General features: G+C 39.4%; 1 non-coding gene across 1 annotated transcript; it reads right to left on the bottom strand.

The window, feature by feature from the left end:
• Positions 1 to 1,416: 1,416 nt before the first annotated feature.
• Positions 1,417 to 1,524, bottom strand: LOC130938640 (small nucleolar RNA R71). The gene has a single exon (XR_009069799.1). It is a non-coding gene; the product is annotated as a small nucleolar RNA R71 (small nucleolar RNA).
• Between the last annotated feature and the right edge of the window lie 22,658 nt (positions 1,525 to 24,182).

Below are 24,182 nucleotides of genomic sequence, written 5' to 3'. Positions count from 1 at the left end.
ACTGAAGATTCAGAACATGCAGCAGAGGAATTACACAGAAAAAGCTGGGCGTTCAAAACGCCCAGTGAAGAAGGACAGACTGGCGTTTAAACGCCAGCCAGGGTTCCTGGTTGGGCGTTTAACGCCCAAAAAGGTAGTGCATTGGGCGTTAAACGCCAGAATGTGCACCATTCTGGGCGTTTAACGCCAGGATGGCACAAGGGGGAGGATTTTGTTTTCAAAATCAAATTTTTTCAAGTTTTCAAAGTTTTTCAAAATCAAATCTTTTTCAAATCATATCTTTTCAATCAAATGTTCTCAAAATCAATTTCTTTCCTTTTTCAAAGATACTTGCTAACAATTAATGATTTGATTGAACAATTCAAGTATGTTGCCTTTTCTGTTGAGAAAGGTTTAATGTTTGAATCATATCTTTTCTTGTTAGGCAAGTCATTAATTTTTAAAATCAAATCTTTTTAAAATTGTCTTCAAATCATATCTTTTCAATCATATCTTTTTAAAAGCATAATTTTTTTATCATATCTTTTTAATCACATCTTTTTCAAAACAGTTTTTAATCATATCTTTTTGATTTCTAATTTCAAAATCTTTTTCAAAAAAATTACTTGATTTCTTTCCCACTCTTGATTTTCGAAAATCAATTAAAGTTTTTCAAAAATGTTTTCAAAATATTTCACTTGATTTTCGAAAATTTCTTCCTCTCTTCCCACATCCTTCTATTTATGGAGTACCACTCCTTCTCAATGCACAATTCGAACTCTATCTAATTAAGTTCGAATTCCTCTACCTCTTCTTTCTATTTTTCTGTTCCTCTGACACCTCAAGGAATCTCTATACTGTGACATAGAGGATTCCACATTTTCTTGTTCTCTTCTCTTTCATATGAGCAGGAACAAAGACAAAGGTATTCTTGTTGAAGCTGACCCTGAACCTGAAAGGACCTTGAAGCGAAAACTAAGAGAAGCTAAGGCACAACTCTCTGAAAAGGACCTAACAGAAATCTTCAAAGAAGAAGAAGACATGGCAGCCGAAAACAACAACAATGCAAGGAAGGTGCTGGGTGACTTTACTGCACCTACTCCCGACTTCTATGGGAGAAGCATCTCTATCCCTGCCATTGGAGCAAACAACTTTGAGCTTAAGCCTCAATTAGTTTCTCTAATGCAACAGAATTGCAAGTTCCATGGACTTCCATTGGAAGATCCTCATCAGTTCTTAGCTGAATTCTTGCAAATCTGTGACACTGTCAAGACTAATGGGGTTGACCCTGAGGTCTACAGACTTATGCTATTCCCTTTTGCTGTAAGAGACAGAGCTAGGACATGGTTGGACTCACAACCTAAAGAAAGCCTGGACTCTTGGGAAAAGCTAGTCAATGCCTTCTTGGCAAAATTATTTCCACCTCAAAAATTGAGTAAGCTTAGAGTGGAAGTCCAAACCATCAGACAGAAGGATGGAGAATCCCTCTATGAAGCTTGGGAAAGATACAAACAATTAATCAGAAAATGTCCTTCTGACATGCTTTCTGAATGGAGCATCATAGGTATTTTCTATGATGGTCTCTCTGAACTATCCAAGATGTCTTTGGATAGCTCTGCTGGAGGATCTCTTCATCTGAAGAAGACGCCTACAGAAGCTCAAGAGCTAATTGAAATGGTTGCAAATAACTAATTCATGTACACTTCTGAAAAGAATCCTGTGAACAATGGGACAAATCAGAAGAAAGGAGTTCTTGAGATTGATACTCTGAATGCCATTTTGGCTCAGAATAAGATATTGACTCAACAAGTCAATTTGATTTCTCAAAGTCTGTCTGGAATGCAAAATGCACCAAGCAGTACTAAGGATGCTTCATCTGAAGAAGAAGCTTATGATCTTGAGAACCCTTCAATGGAAGAGGTGAATTACCTAGGAGAACCCTATGGAAACACTTATAATTCTTCATGGAGAAATCACCCAAATTTCTCATGGAAGAATCAAGAGAGACCTCAACAAGGTTTCAACAATAATGGTGGAAGAAACAGGTTTAGCAATGGCAAGCCTTTTCCATCATCTTCTCAGCAACAGACAGAGAGTTCTAAACAGAACACCTCTGACTTAGCAACCATGGTCTCTGATCTAATCAAAACCACTCAAAGTTTCATGACTGAAACAAGATCCTCCATTAGAAATTTGGAGGCACAAGTGGGACAGCTGAGCAAGAAAGTTACTGAACTCCCTCCTAGTACTCTCCCAAGCAATACAGAAGAAAATCCAAAAGGAGAGTGCAAGGCCATCAACATGGCCGAATTTGGAGAGGAGGGAGAGAAAGTGAACGCCACTGAGGAAGACCTCAATGGGCGTGCACTGACCTCCAATGAGTTCCCCAATGAGGAACCATGGGAATCTGAAGCTCAAAATGAGACCATAGAGATTCCATTGGACTTACTTCTGCCTTTCATGAGCTCTGATGAGTATTCCTCCTCTGAAGAGGATGAGTATGTCACTGAAGAGCAAGTTGCTAAATATCTTGGAGCAATCATGAAGCTAAATGACAAGTTATTTGGAAATGAGACTTGGGAGGATAAACCCCCTTTGCTCACCAAAGAACTGGATAACTTGTCTAGGCAGAAATTACCTCAAAAGAGACAAGATCCTGGGAAGTTTTCCATACCTTGCACCATAGGCACCATGACCTTCAAGAAGGCTCTGTGTGACTTAGGGTCAAGTGTAAACCTCATACCTCTCTCTGTAATGGAGAAGCTAGGGATATTTGAGGTACAAGCTGCAAGAATCTCACTAGAGATGGCAGACAACTCAAGAAAACAAGCTTATGGACTTGTAGAGGATGTTTTGGTGAAGATTGAAGACCATTACATCCCTGCTGATTTCATAGTCCTAGAGACTGGGAAGTGCATGGATGAATCTTTCATCCTTGGCAGACCCTTCCTAGCCACAGCAAAGGCTGTGATTGATGTTGATGGAGGTGAACTGATCATTCAAGTGAATGAAGAATCCTTTGTGTTTAAGGCTCAAGGATATCCCTCTGTCACCATGGAGAGGAAGCATGAAGAACTTCTCTCAATTCAGAGTCAAGCAGAGCCCCCACAGTCAAACTCTAAGTTTGGTGTTGGGAGGCCACAACCAAACTCTAAGTTTGGTGTTGAACCCCCACATTCAAACTCTAAGTTTGGTGTTGGGAGGTCCCAACATTGCTCTCAGTATCTGTGAGGCTCCATGAGAGCCCTCTGTCAAGCTACTGACATTAAAGAAGCGCTTGTTGGGAGACAACCCAATGTTATATTTTATCTATTTTCTTTTGTTATTTTATGTTTTTTTTTGTAGGTTGATGATCATAAGAAGTCACAAAATCATATGAAAAAGCAAAAACAGAATGAAAAACAGGAAGAAAAATAGCACACCCTGGAGGAAGAACTTACTGGCGTTTAAACGCCAGTAAGACTAGCAGGTGGGCATTTAACACCCAGTCTGGCACCATTCTGGGTGTTTAACGCCAGAAAGGGGCACCAGACTGGCGTTAAACGCCAGAAAAGGGCAAGAACCTGGCGTTAAACGCCAGAAATGGCGTTAAACGCCAGAAATGGCGTTAAACGCCAGAATTGGCTCAAAACGTGGTTTTGCATGCCATTTGGTGCAGGGATGACTTTTCCTTGACACCTCAGGATCTGTGGACCCCACAGGATCCCCACCAACCCTACCACTCTCTCTCTTCTTCACCCATTCACCAATCACCTCAATACCTCTTCCCCAAAAATCCCTCACCTATCAAATCCCATCTTTCTCTTCACCACTCACATCCATCCTTCATAAAACCCCACCTACCTCACCTTTCAAATTCAAACCACTTTCCCTCCCAAACCCACCCATACATGACCGACCCATGACCCCCTCTCTCCTATATAAACCCTTCTTCACCCCTTCATTTTCACACAACCTAAACACCACTTCTCCCCCTCTTTGGCCGAACACAAAGCCACTCCCTTCTTCCTCATTTCTTCTTCTTCTACTCTCTTCTTTCTTCTTTTGCTCGAGGACGAGCAAACCTTTTAAGTTTGGTGTGGTGAAAGCATTGCTTTTTGTTTTTCCATAACCATATATGGCATCCAAGGCCGGAGAAACCTCTAGAAAGAGGAAAGGGAAGGCAAAAGCTTCCACCTCCGAGTCATGGGAGATGGAGAGATTCATCTCAAGGGTGCATCAAGACCACTTCTATGAAGTTGTGGCCTTGAAGAAGGTGATCCCCGAGGTCCCTTTTTCACTCAAAAAGAGTGAATATCTGGAGATCCGACATGAGATCCGAAGAAGAGGTTGGGAAGTTCTTACCAACCCCATTCAACAAGTCGAAATCTTAATGGTTCAAGAGTTCTATGCCAATGCATGGATCACCAAGAACCATGATCAAAGTGTGAACCCGGATCCAAAGAATTGGCTTACTATGGAAGGAGATGAACATCCTTACATAAGAAGGGTCAACTTTGATCAAAGGTTGGACCAAGTCCTCACTGACATTTGTGAAGAGGGCGCCCAATGGAAGAGAGATTCAAGAGGGAAGCCGGTTCAATTGAGAAGGCATGACCTCAAGCCCGTGGCTAGAGGATGGTTGGAGTTTATCCAACGCTCAATCATTCCCACTAGCAACCGGTCTGAAGTTACTCTAGACCGGGCCATCATGATTCATAGCATCATGATTGGAGAAGAAGTGGAAGTTCATGAGGTTATAGCCCAAGAACTTTATAAGGTGGCGGACAAGTCCTCTACCTTAGCAAGGTTAGCCTTTCCGCATCTCATTTGTCACCTCTGTTATTCAGTTGGAGTGGACATAGAGGAGGACATCCTCATTGATGAGGACAAGCCCATTACTAAGAAGAGGATGGAGCAAACAAGAGACCCCTCTCATCATGAGATCCCTGAGATGCCTCAAGGGATGCACTTTCCTCCACAAGATTATTGGGAGCAACTGAACACCTCCCTAGGAGAATTGAGTTCCAACATGGGACAACTAAGGGTGGAGCACCAAGAACATTCCATCCTCCTCCATGAAATTAGAGAAGATCAAAGAATCATGAGAGAGGAGCAACAAAGACAAGGAAGAGACATTGAGGAGCTCAAGCACTCCATAAAACCTTCAAGAGGAAGAACAAGCCGCCATCACTAAGGTGGACCCATTCTTTAATCTCCTTGTTCTTTATTTTCTTGTTTTTCGAATTTTAGTGCTTATGTTTATCTATGTTTGTGTCTTATGATCATTAGTGTCTTAGTGTCTATGCCTTAAAGTTATGAATGTCCTATGAATCCATCACCTTTCTTAAATAAACAATGTTCTTAATTGAAAAGGAGAAGAATTGCATGAATTTTGAATTTTATAACAGATTAATTATTTTGATGTGGTGGCAACACTTTTGTTTTCTGAATGTATGCTTAAACAGTGCATATGTCTTTTGAATTTGTGGTTCATGAATGTTGGCTCTTGAAAGAATGATGAAAAAGGAGACATGTTACTGAGGATCTGAAAAATCATAAAAATGGTTCTTGAAGCAAGAAAAAGCAGTGAATACAAAAAAAAAAGGAAAAAAGAAGGAGAAAAACGAAAAAAAAAAGAGAAAGAAAAAAAAAAGAAAAAGAAAGAAATAAAGTTGTGATCCAAGGCAAAAAGAGTGTGCTTAAGAACCCTGGACACCTCTAATTGGGGACTCTAGCAAAGCTGAGTCACAATCTGAAAAGGTTCACCCAATTATGTGTCTGTGGCATGTATGTATCAGGTGGTAATACTGGAAGACAGAGTGCTTTCGGCCACGGCCAAGACTCAATAAGTAGCTGTGTTCAAGAATCATCATACTTAACTAGGAGAATCAATGACACTATCTGGATTCTGAGTTCCTAAGGAAGCCAATCATTCTGAATTTCAAAGGATAGAGTGAGATGCCAAAACTGTTCAGAGGCAAAAAGCTAAAAGCCCCGCTCATCTAATTAATACTGATCTTCATAGATGTTTTTGGAATTCATTGCATATTCTCTTCTTTTTATCTTATTTGATTTTCAGTTGCTTGGGGACAAGCAACAATTTAAGTTTGGTGTTGTGATGAGCGGATAATTTGTACGCTTTTTGGCATTGTTTTTAGTATGATTTTAGTAGTTTGAGTTGAGTTTTTAGTATATTTTTATTAGTTTTTAGTTAAAATTCACTTTTCTGGACTTTACTATGAGTTTGTGTGTTTTTCTGTGATTTCAGGTATTTTCTGGCTGAAATTGAGGGACCTGAGCAAAAATCTGATCCAGAGACTGAAAAGGACTGCAGATGCTGTTGGATTCTGACCTCCCTGCACTCGAAGTGGATTTTCTTGAGCTACAGAAGCCCAATTGGCGCACTCTCAACGGCGTTGGAAAGTAGACATCCTGTGCTTTCCAGCAATATATGATAGTCCATACTTTGCCCAATATTTGATGGCCCAAACGGGCGTTCAAAGTCACCCTCAGAATTCCCAGCGTTAAATGCCGGAACTGGCACCTAAATGGGAGTTAAACGCCCAAACTGGCATAAAAGCTGGCGTTTAACTCCAAGAAGAGTCTCTACACGAAAATGCTTCATTGCTCAGCCCAAGCACACACCAAGTGGGCCCGGAAGTGGATTTTTATGTCATTTACTCATCTCTGTACACCCTAGGCTACTAGTTTTCTATATATAGGACCTTTTACTATTGTATTTAGATATCTGGAGATCTTTGAATCTTTTGATCACTGGGAGGCTGGCCTCACGGCCATGCCTAGACCTTGTTCTTATGTATTTTCAACGGTGGGGTTTCTACACACCATAGATTAAGGTGTGGAGCTCTGCTGTACCTCGAGTATTAATGCAATTACTATTGTTCTTCTATTCAATTCCGCTTGTTCTTTGTCCAAGATATCACTTGTTCTTCAACTTGATGAATGTGATGATCCGTGACACTCATCATCATTCTCACTCATGAACAAAGTGACTGACAACCACTCTTGTTCTACAAGCATACGAGGCCCTAGTGTTTATCTCTTGGATTCCTGATACACGATGCATGGTTGATCGCCTGACAACCGAGTGCTCGCTTGACAAACGAGCCAGCCATTCCGTGAGATCAGAGTCTTCGTGGTATAGGCAAGAACTGATGGCGGCATTCAAGAGAATCCGGAAGGTCTAACCTTGTCTGTGGTATTCTGAGTAGGATTCAATGATTGAATGACTGTGACGTGCTTCAAACTCCTAGCAGGCGGGGCGTTAGTGACAGACGCAAAAGAATCACTGGATTCTATTCCGGCCTGACCGAGAACCGACAGATGGATAGCCGTGCCGTGACAGGGTGCGTTGAACATTTCCACTGAGAGGATGGGAGGTAGCCACTGACAACGGTGAAACCCTTGCATAAGCTTGCCATGGAAAGGAGTAAGAAGGATTGGATGAAGACAGTAGGAAAGCAGAGAGACGGAAGGGAAGGCATCTTCATACGCTTATCTGAAGCTCTCGCCAATGATATACATAAGTATCTCTATCTTTATCTTTATGTTTTATTCATCATCTACACCCAATTGAGTCTGCCTGACTGAGATTTACAAGGTGACCATAGCTTGCTTCATACCAACAATCTCCGTGGGATCGACCCTTACTCACGTAAGGTATTACTTGGACGACCCAGTGCACTTGCTGGTCAGTTGTGCAAAGTTGTGTAGAGATCACAATTTCGCGCCACCAATACACCAGAGTAAAACAGCCATGTCTGCAGTGAAGGAGGACTCATGAATGCTCGGAAAGATGTAATGAGACATAATCTATGCCCATACTCGAGCTTCTAAGGTAAGTGTGGAAGCCGATATTCCCTTAGGTCGGGAACGATGGTATCCATAGATCCATGTGCTGCTAGGTTGTGCTATAACTCTGAGAACGACGTCCCATTCAAATTGGTATGTCTAGCGCTTGAGTGCGGCTTCTTGAAATGCGTCCAAACCTTCTGGAGCAGGGAGAAGATCTAAAGCTTTTTGAATGGCCTCTTCTGTGATGGGGACTTGCTTCTGACGGACATAGACAGACTGCAGGGTTGGCAAGTGAAAGTTGGAGTAGAAGTTAACTACCCATGATAGATTAACCTGTCGTGGCTGTCTCTGTAGGAATCCCCATTGTCTTCGCTCAAAGCGGAGCTCAACAAATTCAGCAATTTGGGTCGGGAGGATGAGAATGTGCTCATTGTTATAGTTCCTTTTTGCCAGAATGGGGAATATCTGCTCACAGTAGCGGTTAGTAAACCGCACAGTGTCCCTTGCTGGGAAGGCTTTCTCTTTTTCATCGACCTTGATGATCCTCTTGATTCGTTTTGTTGAGGGTTTCACTGCTGTTAAAGATGGCTCTGCCACTAATGCTCATTTTGTTTCTCTCCTTGCTGGTGGTTTGGGAGTAGCTTTCTCCTTGCCTTTCTTGGTGGCCATTCTGAAAAGAGAAAAAGAAAGTAACTTATAAAGCTAAGGGTTAGAGCAAGAGAGCGAACGGTAAAGGTGGTAATCAATGCACGGTAAAGAAGAATGTCGTTAACATATGGTCATGACTACATGTGAAAAGTCCATCAATGGAATTATAGCAAGTGCATGTGATGGCATTTAAAGCAAGATGTTTATTGGCATGCTGGCAAAGGCATGAGTAGAATAGATCAAGCTTTAAATGTCCAAGTTAGATTACCAACTCTTTCAAACTAACAAACTGTTTGTATTTGACAATTATATTTAATCAATAAAATATAAAAAGGATTTTGTGAAAAGCAGGCATTAGAGTAGTAGAATAGAATAATTTTAAATAATGCACAATGCCAGACGGGCTTTTTCACAAACACTTAGCATGCATAGTAAGGATGTTGTGGAAAGTATTGAATTGACATGCAAGAAACCCTTACAAAGTAACATATAATTGTCAGACAATTCCTTAATAATTCACAAGCAAAATATAGAAAATAATGACCCAAATAAATTTCCAACACCAATAAAAAAAAGGGTTTAAAAAAGAAAAAGAAAAAGAAAACATAGATAATGAAATGAAAAAGAAAAAGAAGAAGAAAATAATAAATGGAAAAGTAAAGAGAGAAGAAGGAAAGAAAAGAACCTTGATGATGAGTGGGAAAAAGAAAGAGGGGGAAAAGTAAGTAAGAGGTGGGAAAGAATGAAGAGGGAAAGAAGGAAGAAGAAAGAAAGAAGGGAAAAGAAAAATTAGGATTTGGGGAAGAAAAGATATGATATTTGGCTGATCTGGATAAGCTGTGCGGCGCAGGCGACGTGGACGCGTGGGGCACGCGGTCGCGCGGTTGGCGTGATTTCTAAGTGACGCGGACGCGTGAGTCACACGTTCGCGTGATATGAATTGTGCTATTGGCGTGAGTGCAGCCTCACATACGCACAACTTTCTGTTTCAAACTCATTTTGCCAAAATTTAGGGTGACGCATTCACGTGGATGACGCGATCCCGTGAAAGGCTATTTTTTGAAAAATGACGCTGACACGTGGGGCACGCGGTCGCGCGGTTGGGCTTGTGCTTCTAGCATGGTTCCAGCCCCATTCCAACCTAACATTCTACCATACACCCCTTTTTACGTCGATCTTTTGGGGCACGCGTTCGCGTAGGTGACGCGGATGCGTGGGAGGCCATTTTTCCGCATGACGTGGACGCGTGGGCGTATTTGTGCCAAAGGCACGCCTCCAGCCTCGCTTTCGCGTGACTTACTATAAAATTCTCTTCTCTTTCTAAAGCACATATGACGCGGATGCATCGGCGACGCTGTCGCGTCACGTGCCTTTTTTTATGCAGTATGCAGATGAAGATGCAACTATATGTACGAATAAAGAGAAGAGTTATTGAAAAAGAAAACAAAAGAGAGGGGAAAGAACGATCATACCATGGTGGGTTGTCTCCCACCCAGCACTTTGCTTTAACGTCCTTAAGTTGGACGCTCCACTAGCACAGTCTCCTGCTGTTGGTGGATCCTCCAAGAGGAAGATCTCTAGCTCCTTGTTCTTTTGCATATTCTGACGATGATATAGCTTTAAGCGATGTCCATTGACCTTGATGAACTCAGAGCTTGAAGGATGACTCAAGTGAAAGACTCCGTAGGCTCAGCCTTCTCTACTCGATAGGGACCGTCCCATCTTGATCTCAACTTGCCTGGCATGAGCCTTAATCTGAAGTTGTAAAGGAGGACTAAGTCCCCAGGTTGGAAATCTCTCCTCTTGATGTGCTTATCATGCACAGCCTTCACCTTCTCTTTGTACAGCCTAGAGTTCTCATAAGCTGCTAGGCGAAGGTTTTCTAATTCTTGCAGTTGCAACTTCCTTTCAGCTCCAGCTTTCTCAAATTCCATATTGCATTCTTTTACTGCCCAGAAGGCTTTGTGCTCTATCTCAACTGGGAGGTGATAGGCCTTTCCATAAACTAAGTGGAAAGGACTCATCCCGATTGGTGTCTTGTATGCTGTCCGATATGCCCAAAGCGCATCTTAGAGCCTGGTGCTCCAGTCCTTTCTATGAGGCTTGACTATCTTCTGTAATATACACTTTATCTCTCTGTTAGACACCTCGGCTTGCCCATTAGTCTGGAGATGGTAGGCTGTTGCTACTTTATGAACTATCCCATGCTTCTTCAGTAATACTATTATTCTCCTGTTACAAAAGTGAGTGCCTTGATCACTCACGATTGCTCGTGGTGATCCAAAGCGACAAATAATATGGTTTCTCACAAAGGAAACAATAGTGTTAGCATCATCAGTATAGGTAGGAATTGCTTCTACCCATTTAGAAACGTAATCTACAGCTAACAGTATATAAAGGTGACCATTAGAATTTGGAAATGTACCCATGAAGTCGATGCCCCAAACATAAAAAATTTCACAGAAAAGCATAATCTATTGAGGCATCTCATCCCTCTTGGATATATTACCAAACCTTTGGCAAGGGGAACAAGATTTACAAAATTTAGCAGCATCTTTAAAAAGAGTGGGCCACCCGAATCCACAGTCTAAAATTTTTATAGCTGTTCTCTGAGGGCCAAAATGTCCTCCACTCTCAGATAAGTGGCAGGCCTCAAAAATGGACTGGAATTCTGATTGAGGCACACACTGTCTAATTACCTGGTCAACACCACACCTCCATAAATATGGATCATCCCATATATAATATTTGGACTCACTTTTTACTTTGTCACTTTGATGCTTAGTAAAATTTGGAGGAAAAGTGTGACTAACTAGATAATTAGCTACAGGTGCATACCAAGGAACTACTTTAGATACTGCCTGTAAGCTATCAAATGGGAAAGTATCATTGATAGGAGTGGAGTCATCCTTAATGTGCTCAAGGTGACTCAAGTGGTCTGCCACTAAATTCTGGTTACCACTCCTATCCTTAATTTCTAAATCAAATTCTTGCAGCAGCAGTATTCAACGTATTATCCTTGGTTTAGACTCCTTTTTAGCTAATAAATATTTTAGAACTGCATGGTCTGAGTACACTACTACCTTAGTACCAAGTAAATAGGCTCAGAATTTATCCAGAGCAAAAACAATAGCTAGAAGCTCTTTTTCAGTAGTAGTGTAATTAGACTGAGAAGCATTTAAAATCTTAGATGCATAAGCAATTACAAAAGGATCCTTACCTTCGTGCTGAGCCAGTGCTGCTCCTACTGCATGATTGGAGGCATCACACATGATTTCAAATGGCTGGCTCCAGTCTGGTCCTCTCACAATTGGAGCTTGAGTCAGGGCGATCTTCAGCTTATCAAACGCTTGTATGCAATCCTCACTGAACTTGAACTCAATATCTTTCTGTAGTAGTCTGGATAAAGGCAATGCTACCTTAATGAAGTCCTTAATAAATCTCCTGTAAAAACCTGTGTGGCCAAGGAACGAACGAACTTCCCTCATGGAGGAGGGGTAAGGTAAACTAGAAATAACATCTACCTTTGCTGGATCTACAGAGATACCAGTATTAGAAACAACATGTCCCAGAACAATACCTTGTTTGACCATAAAGTGACATTTTTCAAAATTTAAAACAAGGTTTGAACTAACACACCTGTCTAATACTCTAGATAAACTATCCAAGTAAAGGCTAAATGAATCACCATATACGCTAAAGTCTTCCATAAAAACTTCCATACAGTTCTCTATGAGATCAGAGAAAAGACTCATCATACACCTTTGGAAAGTAGCTGGTGCATTGTATAAGCCAAAGGGCATTCTCTTATAAGCATAAGTTCCAAAAGGACATGTAAAAGTAGTCTTTTCCTGATATTCAGAAGCTATATGGATTTGAAAACAACCTGTATAACCATCTAAAAAGCAATAATGAGATTTACCTGACAGGCGATCAAGCATCTGATCAATGAATGGCAAGGGGTAATGATCCTTGCGAGTAGCTTGGTTTAGATGCCTATAGTCAATGCAAACTCTTCATGAATTTTGTACTCTAGTTGTCAGAAGCTCTCCATGCTCATTTCTCACTGTTGTGTCTCCAATCTTCTTGGGCACCACTTGTACTAGACTGACCCATTCGCTATCTGAAATGGCGTAAATGATATCTACTTCAAGTAGTCTGGTTACTTCTTTCTTGACAACTTCTAAGATGGTCGGATTCAATCTTCTTTGAGGCTGACGGACAAGCTTTGCTCCTTCTTCTAAGAATATTCTGTGTTCACAAACTTGATGGCTGATGCTTACTATATCCGCCAAGCTCCATCCAATTGCTTTCTTATGCTTCCTCAACACACTAAGCAGTTGTTCTTCCTGTTGGGAAGTGAGCTCCCTCGCAATGATAACTGGGAACTTCTGCTTATCCTTAAGGTAAGCATACTTGAGGTGTGAAGGAAGGGGCTTTAATTCCAATTTCTGCTCATGGCTAGGCTCTGGACCTTCTGGAGCTAATGATAATGGCAAGGAATCCTCATTTTGTTCAGAGGATGTCCCCACACTTGGACCTTGATCCATGTGCTTCTCTTCTATTTCCTCTTGGTGAACTGCAGCGACAGTTTCATCAATAATGTCGCACTTGAATACGGAATGATCTTCCAGAGGATGCTTCATAGCTTCATTCAGATTGAAGCTCACTGCTCGTCCGTCTATTTCAAAGGAATAGGTTCCTGAAAAGGCATCCAGCTTGAAATTCGAAGTCTTTAAGAATGGTCCTCCAAGTAGGATGGATGACGGCTTTCCCGAGTCATTTTGGGGTATCTCCAAGATATAGAAGTCAATGGGAAATGTGAGCCCCTTAATGCTCACCAATACATCTTCAACAATTCCAGCCACTGTAATATTGCTTTTATCTGCTAACACAAAATGAGCTGCCAACCTTTTTAAGGGAGGGAGCCTCAAAGCATCATATATAGAGAAAGGCATAATACTCACGCACGCTCCTAAATCACATATGCAGTCAGAAAAAATTACAACTCCAATGGTACAGTTAACCATACATGGACCTGGATCACCACATTTTTCAGGTATACCTCCCATTAAAGCAGATATAGAACTACCTAAGGGAAAAGTTTCTAATTCATTAATTTTATCTTTATGTATGCACAAATCTTTTAGAAACTTTGCATATTTAGGTACCTGCTAAATAACATTAAAAAGGGGGACAGTTACCTCGACCTTTTTGAATATTTCTACCATTTTGGGATCAAGTTCCATCTGCTTTTTGGGCTTCCTTGCAAGTTGTGGGAAGGGAATAGGGAGGGCATTGCTTGCAGCTTCTGCATCCTTTGGTGTTTCATTCTGTGGTTGAGCTGCTTCTTCTTCAACTATGTTCTGTACGTCCTCTTCCTCTTTAGCATCTTCCACTTCCACATCCTCAGTTGGGACGTGTACTGTTGGGCTTGGCTCCTCCTGGTTCCTCTCTTGCAATGTGGTTCCGGACCTCAAAGTGATGGCATTGATGCTACCCTTGGGATTAGATAGGGGTTGAGAATGAATTTCACTGGAGCTTGAAGGTTGATTGGTGGAGTTAGATGATGAATATAACCGGGAGACAAGAGCTTGTAAAGTGGCAGTTAGACCATTCAAAGTAGAACTCAACTGCGTGTGCATGTCTTGTTGTCCTTGTGCAAGAGAACGGAGCATCTCGTCATTTGATGAAGAATTAGAATCAGTGATCTGAGGAGCTTATGGTTGGTTATGCTGGGGTCCTTAAGGCTGTCTTAGGTGAGGTGCTCTGTAAGGTTAGTTCTGATTCTGCTGTCTATTGTTGTTACTGTTATTCCACCTCTGGTTTCCATTGTTATCTCTGCCTCCTCTGTTATAGTTGACCCTCCAACCATGGTTAGAATTATCTCTCTAACCTTGGTTGGAATTGTCCTGCCATCCATGGTTATAGTTGCCACCTTGGTTGTAATTGCGGCCTTGTTGATTGTATCCTTGGTTCGGGCGGTCATAGAAGTTATGAGTGGCTGCCATAGTGTTGTCTTCCTTTTGCACAGATCCCGCATACTCTTTATGGAACCAACTGTTGGCTTTGTTGTGGCGAGGGAGGCTGAGATTGTTGTGCTTGTTGTTGATTCAACTGCATCTGTTTCAGTAGGTTGGTCATTTCACATATACTCTGGGTCAAAGCAGTAGTCTCTTTGCTAGAAGAAACTTCAGCAACAGCTTTTGAGTGGTTGTACCTATGCCTGTGATTCCTAGTGGACTCAGCTAAGTCGCTGATCAATTGCCATGCTTCATCTTCGGTCTTGTACTTTTTCATAGAACCATTACTAGCACCTTCCAATGTGGTCTTATCCTGAGGCTTCATGCCTTGTGTGAAGTAGCTGATCAACACCATCTTGCCAATCATGTGATAGAGGCATGCGTCCAGGAGATTGTTGAAGCGCTCCCAATATTCGTAGAGAGTCTCAGATTCACCTTAAATAATCATAGAAATTTCTTTCCTCAATCTATCAGTAACTTCAACTGGAAAGTATTTTTCCAAAAATTCTCTTCTAAGTGTATCCTAGTTAGTAACAGTCGCTTCAGGTTGAGTGTAGTAGCATTCCCTCACCTTTCCCTCAAGAAAAAATGGGAAGGTGGTTAACAGAATAGAAGTTTCATCTGCACCATGACGCCTAACAGTAGAACAGGCTGTCTGGAAATCCCTAAGGTGCTTGATAGCTCTTGAGCAGGTAAGCCATGAAACTTGGGCAGCAAGTTGATTAGTGCAGTTTTCAGTTCAAAATCTGCAGCCACCGTTGGGTAATGCACTTGATACGGCTGCAGTGTAAAATCTGGGGCTCCAGCTTCCTGGAGAGTAATCCTCCTAGGTGCTGCCATGTTACCTGCACGTGAATCAACTGAATCAGTAGTAAATGAGCTTGTTTCACTCTCAGATGGCGATTCATATTCACCCTTAGATGAGATTGATGAATCGATAACAATCACTTCACCACCCTCAGAGGCTAACCGACGTTGAGCTCACCTAATACGTGAAAGAGTTCTTCCAATTTCAGGATCAAAAGCGGCTAAGCTCGGATCAGGCAGTGAACGCGTCATTTAATGAAAGAAACATACAGCTCATGGCAATAAAACAAAATAAAATAAAATGCAAATACATAAATTCCAACCAATGAATTAGCACACTATTGCAACTCCCCGGCAACGGCACCAAAAATTGACGTAGGCGGAAATTGACCGATTAAGAATTTAATAGAATAAATACGTTGCAAGTACAGTTCTTAACCAGTGAAAATCCGCTTATCAATTTAAAAGGGTTGTCACAAAATTAGAATAAAAATATTGGGAGTATGAATCCCAGGTCGTCTCCCAACGAGTTGACAAAAGAGTACAGCTTATTGATCAGACGTTTTCCATGAAATTTTGAGTTTAAGAAACAAGAAAATAAATAAGAGAATTTATGTAATTTAAATAAAGATCTTGACCGGGAGAAGATTAATTGGAAGTTCTATCCTTGTTGGATTTTTTCTCAAGATCAATTGATAATTGGTAGTTGTTTTCACTTAGTTATCCTTTACTGAATAAAGGAAAATCAAGTAAGTTGAGAGTCAACTTCTATTCACAAGTTCTAATCCTCTCCCTTGGAAGGATTAACACTAGTGACTAGAGAGTCAACCAACAATAAACCCAATTACAATTTGACTCTTGAGTATTCCAACTCAAGGTTCTCCTTTTAATCAACTCCCAATCAAGTTGGGAAACTACTCCATTATCATGAATGTAGACTTCACAAGATTCAAAGGGAAAATAAAGAAAGACATGATAAACAATAATCGAAAAGATCAATTAAAAATAAAAATAGTTTTTGTATTAATAAACTCTAAATAAAATCCAATTATAACTCTGGACAAATTAAGGATATGAAAGAGTAAGTGAAAAGTAAGAAAACAAACTAGAACGACGAAGTCTTGGCGGAGGTAACAACTCTTCTCAATATCCAAATCCAAAAGCAAATAAAATTCTAAGAAATATGAATGTGCAGAGATAAAACCTAGAGGAGGAGTAAAATCTGATCTAAAAACTAAAAACTATCCTCCTGAGAATCTCTCTCGAGTCTCTGCATGTTTCCCGGCTTTTGTTTGTGTTTTTGGGCCGAAAATTGGGTCAAAACGCGTCCCAAAATCACCCCCAGCGATTTCTGTAAATTCTGCAGATTGCGCATTGAAGAGAAGAACTTTGCGTGGTCTAAGAATCTTTACAATTTGGTACTCGTTGCAAGTATAGCTCCTAAACCAACAGAAGTCCTTTCTTACAAATGTTTTGGTTGTCACAAGTAACAAACCCTTTTTAAAATTGATAACCGAGTATTCAAACCTCGGGTCGTCTTCTCAAGGAATTGCAGGGAGGTATGTTCTTATTATTGGTTATGAGTTTTGTAAATTGGGGTTTTGAAAGTGAGGAACAAGTAAATTAAATGACAAATAAAATAAATAATTAACTATAAAATAAACTCTTGGCAAGATATGAAAATTCGGAAGTCCTATCCTAGTTACTCCTATGAGAATGGAAGTTAATCCCACTTAGTTAACCTTTGCGTAAGCAAGGGAAAGTCAAGTGAACCAATTGGTTAGATTTTCCAAGTCCTAGCCAACTCCGAAGGAAAGACTAGAGTTAGTGGAATTCCAATTAATCAGCCGACATAACAATCAATCCTGAATAGTTGATAACTCAAGAGCTTCCAGTTAATCAATTAAAGCCAATAATATAAAAAGCTAAATAAGAATCTTAGATCTGAAATACCTCAATTGCATTAATAAGAGAAAATCAATCTAAACATAAAGAATTCATAAGTCAATCTGGCAACATAAGTAATTAAATGAGAGCATTAAAGTATCTGAAAGTAAAAGAGAAATATAAAGTAAAAGAAATATTGAACCTGATGAAGAGTTGAAATCCTAAATCCTTTAAGAGGAATCCTAATCCTAAAACCTAAGAGAGAGGAGAGAACCTCTCTCTCTAAAAACTACATCTAAAACCTAAAATTGTGAATTATGAAAGCATGTTGAGTCTCTGCATGTTCCCTGACTTTAATCTGTGTTTCTGAGCCAAAAACTGGGTTGAAATGCGGCCTAGAATCTCTGCCAGCGACTTTGTAATTCTGCAGATCGCGCACGTCACGCGTCCGCGTCGTCCACGCGATCGCATCACTCAGCATTTTTCGTACCACGCGTGCGCGTCGCATTCGCGTCGTTCGTGCAGCTTCCAATCCGCGTGGTCGCGTCAGGCACGCGAACGCGTCACTCTAATTTCTTCCATTTCGCGCGGTCGCATGAGCCATGCGACCGCGTGACTTCTCGCTAGTCATCTCCTCAATTCCTTGTGTTCCTTCCATTTTTGCATGCTTCCTCTTCATTCTCTAAGCCATTCCTGCCCTATGAAGCCTGAAACACTTAACACATAGATCAAGGCATCGGATGGTAATAAGAGAGGATTAAGATTAGCTAAATTAAGACCAAAGAAGCATGTTTTCAATCATAGAACTAAACTAGGAAGGAATTGTAAAATCATGCAAATCCTATGAATAAGTGGGTGAAAAGCTTGATAAAACCACTCAATTAAATATAATATAAACCATAAAATAGTGCTTTATCATGCATGTCACGCGTACGCATCGTCCACGCGATCGCATCATCCAGCGTTTTTCCTCGCCACGCGTACGCGTCGTCCACGCGTTCGCGCCATCCGTGCAGATTTCAATCCACACGTTCGTGTCAGGCACGCGAACACGTCACTACGATTTTCTCCATTTCACGCGGTTGCGTGAGCCATGCGTCCACGTCGGTGTTCGCTGGTCATCTCCTTGATTACTTGTGTTCCTTCCATTTTTGCAAGCTTCCTCTCCATTCTCTAAGCCATTCCTGCCTTATGAAACCGGAAACACTTAACACACGGATCACGGCATCGAATGGTATAAAAGATAATTAAAATACACAATAAAAAGATCTCTATGAAGCAAGTTTTCAACCATAGAACAACTTTGGGAAGGAATTGTAATATCATGCTAATCATATGAATAAGTGGGTAAAGACTTGATAAAACCACTCAATTAAACACAATATAAATCATAAAATAATGATTTATCAGTCACGGTCACGAAGAGAGGCACAGAGCAGAGCTTCCTCCTCCTCCTCCTCCTCCTCTTCCTCTGCCGAGCCTGCGGTCTTCTTCTTTCATAAACTCGTCGTTGCAATGTCTTTACCGGTCGCAGTTGCTGTGAGCCCATCACCATAGCACGTCGCCGTCACAGCTTCTTGTAAGTTCTTCTCTGTCTCTCTCTAATTATTATATTTATTTTTACAATTTTTTATCTACTATTTTCATCATGAAATTCTGAGTTTTTTGTTTGTTAAACCTAATTAGAATATTCAATTCATTAAACCTAATTATTATTGTGGTTGAATTTTCTTTAGATTAACAAATAACAACCCCGGTGTAAATTTCAACAAAGGGAGTGGTTTGGTTTATATTCCCGGCAGAGGTTCGCTTTCTAATTTCGATGCCATGTTTAGGTCTTCTTATATAAATTCATGAGGATTATGTACATATTAAGATTTGTGACATAGGGTGCATTTATAGATAGAATTGAAAGTAGAGTAGTCCTTCATATCTATGCTAATTCCTAAGCAGTTTGGCTTTTTGCAGTTGAACTTAAATGCATTCAAGAGTATAACAATTAATAAAATTAGCTTCATGCTTATGAATGTATATTTCAAATTAGTTTATCAGGAACTGTAAACCTTGAGACAAATTTCTCATATTTTCTTTTCATTTCACTTTCCAATTGAAAACGGCAACTATGCGCCTCTTCGCCCAAGGTATTGTTCTTTAAAGTTAAAACCTTTTTTGGTTCATGCAATTCTCTAATAACTTGCTAATCTTTATGAATGTATTGTCATTTTCCCTTTCAGCTCCGGAGGTTTGTCCATTCTCAATCAAAAGAAAGTAGTCTTATTGATAATTGTTTACACTCGAATTTGATGACAATACCGAACCCAGAGTAAGGATATAATAGTACTACTTTCTGCTCATATTTTATTCTTGTAGAACAACATAATCCATTTGATAGATTATGATCTAATTATTTTCTTACTCCTTCATAGCCATTTGATAAACATGGAATTTACCTGTGAGAAGGAAAATTACATAAGTAATCTAAGGAAGCTTCTTGTTTAAGTAGTTCTAAATCATCTTGTTCCACTTCATCATTGTTCAGCCCATTAGTTTGTATATCAGACAATTCATTAGAAGCTTTGGACTTAAAAATCAAATCAAATAGACTTTCATCAGAAGCTTCAAGTCTTGTTTGAGTTTGTCTTAAAAATTAGACTTTCTAATAATGCTATCAAGTATAATGATATTGCCAAGTTTGGGTATGCTGCAATGGGACGATCCCATTTGAGATATAGCAGATAGAGTGAAGGCCAGAGGGGAGCTAGACGTGGCGAGCGACAAAGGCAAATATGACATTGCTGGAGACCATAGCATGATCGATGGTTACTAAGCTGGTGGAAGAGGCATGAATTCAATGAGCATCTTGCTAAGTGGTATTTACTAGTTTTCTCAGTTTCTGATATTCTAATAACAATTAATATATTCTATACTCCTTGCATCATGCAAACGTTTATTTTTTTCTTGAGTGTTTAGGGCTATCCATGCAAAAAGTCACACTTCTCCTTTGAAGCTTATTCCACTTTTGTCCTAGGTAAAACTTTTCGCAGATCTTTGAGTGTTTTACAAGAATCTATTCTTGTCCCAATATTTGTCATTTGATTTCATTGATTGAGATGTCTCTTTATTATAAGATGAAACTAAATGAGTAAATGACCATTTTCTCATAGGAAGCCAGAGCTTTACTAATTACTAGGAAGGCTTGGATATTAGAAGGGTAATTTTGAAGCTGTACTTTATGTATTTGAAGGAATAGACATTGCTGTTATTGCTCCAAAGATGAAAATTTCTATATCTAGAAGATGTGAACGGAATATGAATAGACGCGGTTCACTGAGTGATGCAGCGCCTCCTATGTCCATTCATGCTGTTAGTCTACTTCTTGAAGCTGTTTTGCTCAAGGCAAAGTCATTCCAGATTCTTAGAAGGTTTCAAGGTGTCTCTTTATTCTTGGATTCATCTATGTTTAGTTAATGAGAAAATCAACAAATTCATATTATATTGCTAGTTACATATTATGTTGAATTTCTCATCATTGATTTAAATTCGCACTTTACTTTCTGGAATGCAACCTAAACTACCATGTAAATTTTGGCTAAGTTGCAGTTCTGATTTCATTTGTGAATTTATGAATTTTGCATAAGCTGCTAGATCTTGTCTATCAATTCCTATTTGTAAAATTCATGTAACTTATATAAAATATTAGTTATATGAATTTATGATCCCATTTCAAGTAATTAAAAATTATATAAAATATTAGTTATATGCTATTTAAAAGTTTATTTGCACTAATTTTTACTATTTTTCAAATAGAAAAAAAATAAAATATATAGCTATTAAAATCGACGGTAGCGTTGTCGCTTTTTAAATTTAAAATAGACAAATAAAATCGACAACCATTGTGTCGATTTTATTAAATCAAATATCGACAAAGACATTGTCGATTGTTGGGCCGACCGTGGAGAGCTCTCGACAACCGGAGAGATTTCGGGGAGGAATCAAGTGAGAAAACATAAGATGAGAAGACACCACATCCAACTCAAAACCTTAAGGTGTCAAGTTAATGGATCTCTCATCTTATAAACCCCTCACTCTTCCATGCTTTCTTTGATGTGGGACTAACTTCAACACTCTTCACAGTTGCAACACTAACAATCTCTCCCTCAAGTGTGAGCCTCCACATCAAGCATTAACTCCCCTCTAGCTCCATCACCACCACGAGTATTCGTCCATCACACCGCCGCAAAATACCGCGGGACACGCTGCCCAGACCACCTTTGCCAGGAAGACTTTCGATGCTTCACCTTGAATACTCCGTAAACCAGACCGATTAAACCATCGGCTCTGATACCACTTTTTGGGCTGACCGTGGAGAGCTCTCGACAACCGGGGAGATTTCGGGGAGGAATCAAGTGAGAAAACATAATATGAGAAGACACCACATACAACTCAAAACCTTAAGGTGTCAAGTTAATGGGTCTCTCATCTTATAAACTCCTCACTCTTCCATGCTTTCTTTGATGTGGGACTAACTTCAACACTCCTCACACTTGCAACACTAACAATCGTGTTGTAACAATTTTCACATAGTGATATTCTCTGGTTGTCATTTGACAACGGCCGTGATTTTTTCTCCGGTAATTGGAGTTTCCACGTTAAATTCTTGTGTTGTGATTGTGTCTATTTTATTTCTCTGTGAAAGGTATTTTCTCAAGGGGAATGGTGTATTATTCCCAACAATGTGGTATCAGAGCTTCGGTTCGGTGGGATTTATTCTTAGTATGCTCTGTGGTTGCAGCCTAGTCTAATCTTCCACATCAGAAAAGAATTTTTTGTCCTGTAGCTTGAGGTTGATCTTTAGTTGCTGTTGTTGTTGCTGGAAGACAGTGTGACACTATGAGAGTGCAGTTTGGAAATGTTCTAGCTAAGGAAAGACTTGGTATTTAAGTGTATCCATTGTGACCCACCTCTCTTTCCTGGGGACTCTTCCTAGTGCACGGTCTATAGTTGAGTTATACTATTCCAGTATACGGTTGCAACAATGTCAGGATATTCAAGTGCTGTGAAGCTTGAAATAGAGAAATTTGATGGAAGAATCAATTTTGGCTTGTGGCAAATACAAGTCAAGAATGTGTTGATACAATCAGGTTTGCACAAGGCGTTGAAGGAGAAGATCTCTGGTATGAAGGATGATGTTCTCTAGAAGACAAGAAGTATCCTAATGGTATTACCGCACTGCCATGGATAAGGATAAGTTGTGGCATTCGGGTCCACAAATTGCACATGGGCATTGGTTGGCATTGAGATGCAAGGTGTGTGGCGGAGTTATGTCGATGGCTGAAGAACTTTCAGGAAAAGACAATTTGGAAGTTGCACCATGAATTTTCAATAATGTTTCGATCTGTACCAAGGTGAAATGCTTGGAGTGGTCTAATTCCAAGTGAGTATACTTTCATGGTGGAGTATGATAGTTCTCTGAACTATGATTGTCGGTATAGACAATGGCAGCAAAGAATTGTTGGTGTTGACAATGGAAGCTGAAGATGTGTGACTATTTCAATCAAGGTGGAGATTGTTAGGATTTGGTTGAATTAGTCCCACATTGCTTAGGATAGCAAATGGTGTGGGTGGCCTAGGCTATAAATATGAGGCTAAGTTCTCCATATTTTTTGCACCAGTCGGAAACACTTAAAGCTTGTATCTGACTTTTCTTTTCCTCTATACTCTTTGATTAGAGAGTGTTGTGAGGTGTAGTTAGATATTTGCTTTGAGAGAGTGTGGGTGTACTGGGGTGCCGGTGTTAGAGAGAAAGAAGTCTATGTGTTGTAACAATTTTCACATAGTGATATTCTCTGGTTGTCATTTGACAACGGCCGTGGTTTTTTCTCCGGTAATTGGAGTTTCCACGTTAAATTCTTGTGTTGTGATTGTGTCTATTTTATTTCTCTGTGAAAGGTATTTTCTCAAGGGGGAATGGTGTATTATTCCCAACATCGATTTTATATAATAATATCGACGCAATATTGTCGATTTTATTAAACGGGTAAAATTCACAAACTCATATTATAGACGAAAATTAAATATTGTCGATTTTATTGAATCAAATATCGACAGAAATGTCGTCAATTTTATATAATAAATATCGACGGCAACGTTGTCGATTTTATTAAGAAGGTAAAATTCTCAAACTCATATTACAGACGGAAATATTGTCGATTTTATTAAATTATTATCAACGGTTAGCGTCAAGCCGTCGATTTTATTAGAATTTTATAAAATCGACAGTATTAATAGTGACCACCTCTGCCGTCTATTTTGCCGTCGATTTTTAATATTATCGAAAGTTTAGCCATAGATTTTAACGATATTTCTTATAGTGATCGTACTTTATGGTCGAACTAGGATATATCAAGACTTCACTCTTCTCTTTTTCTATTTTAACGACGAAATAAAATCACAAGTTCTGCATAATGTGTTTTTAATCTTATAAATTATTTCTTAATTCAACCTTTCTTCTCAATTCACTTGAAAATTTTTACAGATTCTTACGAGAACTAATAGCTTGAATTTCTTTTCATATTTTGTTAGTTGGCATTATTTTTATTTTGTTTAGTATTTTATTATGTAACATTTCTTTTATTTTATACATTTAGTTTGATATAAAAAGAATTAACATTTATTGTTTTGATAAAAAATAAGATTTAATTTCTATTATGTTTAACAGTAATTTAAAGATTGTTTGTGAAAATACTGATTCAGACAATATTAATTCTAAAAACATATGGTATGAATATTGTTTGTATTTAATAAAAGATTATTTTTTATTAATTAGGACATTAGCATCGGATTTATAAAGAGAATATTCCGATTGTAATTAATTATTTCAAATTTTTAAAATTAAAATTATCTAATTATTATCGTAGGAATTACCAATGAAACTGTTCGACGATAATTATCGTCGGATTAATTCCGACCGTAGTAATTAAATAGATTCGTCCATAAACATAATGTCCATGCATGTTTACGGTTGTATTGATCCGACGGATA

The sequence above is a fragment of the Arachis stenosperma genome, chromosome 6 (assembly GCF_014773155.1).
Source record: "Arachis stenosperma cultivar V10309 chromosome 6, arast.V10309.gnm1.PFL2, whole genome shotgun sequence".
Taxonomy (NCBI): domain Eukaryota; kingdom Viridiplantae; phylum Streptophyta; class Magnoliopsida; order Fabales; family Fabaceae; genus Arachis; species Arachis stenosperma.
This window is presented reverse-complemented; position numbering and strand designations above follow the sequence as displayed.